Source organism: Phoenix dactylifera, unplaced genomic scaffold (genome assembly GCF_009389715.1).
Source record: "Phoenix dactylifera cultivar Barhee BC4 unplaced genomic scaffold, palm_55x_up_171113_PBpolish2nd_filt_p 000607F, whole genome shotgun sequence".
Classification (NCBI taxonomy): Eukaryota; Viridiplantae; Streptophyta; class Magnoliopsida; order Arecales; family Arecaceae; genus Phoenix; species Phoenix dactylifera.
In genome coordinates this window covers 206,455-208,236 of record NW_024068003.1, presented here as the reverse complement: position 1 = coordinate 208,236, position 1,782 = coordinate 206,455, and the positions used below count along the sequence as shown (strand labels likewise).

Below are 1,782 nucleotides of genomic sequence, written 5' to 3'. Positions count from 1 at the left end.
CGCTTTTGTGTACAAAGGTCTTTGAGAAATTTGGCATAGGAGGGAACTTGTCTAATAGCATCAAGAAGCGGAAGGTTAATTTTCACTTATTTGAAAACCTCCATCATTTCCTCTAGTGAAGTTTCCTTTTTGCCAAAGGGAGAGGGTGAATTAAGAGCTTCAGAAAATGGGGCCTTTGGGATGTGAGTTTTGGCAGAAGGTGGACTAGCTGAAGAAGAAGAAGAAGGTTTTAGATTTTCATTTGACATATTTCTATCCTCTTCTTCACCTTCCTTATTGTTGTCCTCTCCAATCTTATTGTCTACTACACATCCACTCCTTAGGGTAGTCAAAGCATTGGCTTGTTAATGATGAATTGCATTTAATTGATTTTCTTGAGCCATGTATTGTCCCCTAGGATTACTTTGTGGTTGGCTTGGAAGCTTTCCTTCCTCTCACTTGTTCAATGCATTAGCTAGTTGCCCCATTTGGGATTCTAGCTTGGTGATGGATTGCATGTGAGAGTGCACCAATTGTGTAATGGTTTCCAAACCTTGAAGGGCGTTCAACACTTTCTCCTCAAAGGCTGTGTTTCTTTGGGGTGGAGGAGGAGTGTGTTGAAATTGAGTCGAGGGACGGTAGGGATGAATATTTTGTGGGGTTTGAAAATTCTGAGGATTTTGAAAATTTTGGGAATAGGGTTGGGCTGTATTCGAAGCTTGCTGCTTCCAAGAAAAGTTTGGATGATTTCGCCATCCCGGGTTATATGTATTGGAAAATGGGTCATTACCCGGTCTAGGATGTGTTTGAGCAGCATTGATGTGTTCTTGCACGAGTTCGGGGAATTGGGGCGCTGAAGGGCACTCATGAATAGGGTGGGATGGGCTAGAACAGATAGTACATACTTGTGCTTTGGAAGAGTTCATGTAATACCCACCTATCATCAGTTGGTCAATCTTATGGGACAATGCATCTACCTTGCTAGATAGGTCCATAGAATGACTTATTTTACAAATGGTCACTTTTCTTTGAGAACTCAGGGGTGCTTGACGAGAACAAGAAGCATGATGAAGGGAGTTTTCATTAAGATTTTCAAATAATTGCCATGCTTCATGCTCATTTTGAAGCATGAAAGTCCCCCCGCATGCAGCATCGATCATCTGACGGTTTCGTTCAGTCAATCCGTCATAGAAACATTACACTAGTTGCCACTTAGGTATTTGATGATGAGGGCATTTACGGATTAGGTCCCGAAATATCTCCCAAGTTTCATGAAATTCTTCTCCCTCAGTTTGGGAGAAGCTTGTAATGGTACGTCTAAACTGGTTCGTTCTTCCTATGGAAAAGTATTTTTTAAGAAATTCTTGTTGCATTTGATCTCAGGAACGAATCGAATTGGCTTCTAAAGAATTCAGCCATTGTTTGGCTCTATCTTTAAGGGAGAAGGAGAATAATCTAAGTTTCAAAGCATCATCAGTGAAGTTCTGAATCTTGATAGTGGTGCAAATCTCAAGGAATTCATCTAGGTGTTTATATGGTTCTTCATTGGTGAGCCCATAAAAAGATGGGAGCATTTGGATCACACTAGACTTTATTTCATATTGTACAGCTGCTACTTCAGGTAATCGAATGCAAGATGGGGAAGTGTAAATGGTGGGAGTAAAGTACTCCCTCAGGAGTTTGGGTTGTTCTTCACCCATCTCAGGAGGTGGGGATGATTCTAATGTTCTGATCTCAGCTCGAATATTCCTAAAGGTCCGTTCTATTTCAGGGTCAAAAGGTAATAATAGGTCACGTACTCTA

The 1,782-nt window shown here is 41.1% G+C and overlaps 1 non-coding gene across 1 annotated transcript; it reads left to right on the top strand.

Annotated features, from left to right (window-relative positions):
* Positions 1-1,197: 1,197 nt before the first annotated feature.
* LOC120106698 lies at positions 1,198-1,303 on the top strand. Its single transcript, XR_005508771.1, has one exon. It is a non-coding gene; the product is annotated as a small nucleolar RNA R71 (small nucleolar RNA).
* The last annotated feature ends 479 nt before the right edge of the window (positions 1,304-1,782 follow it).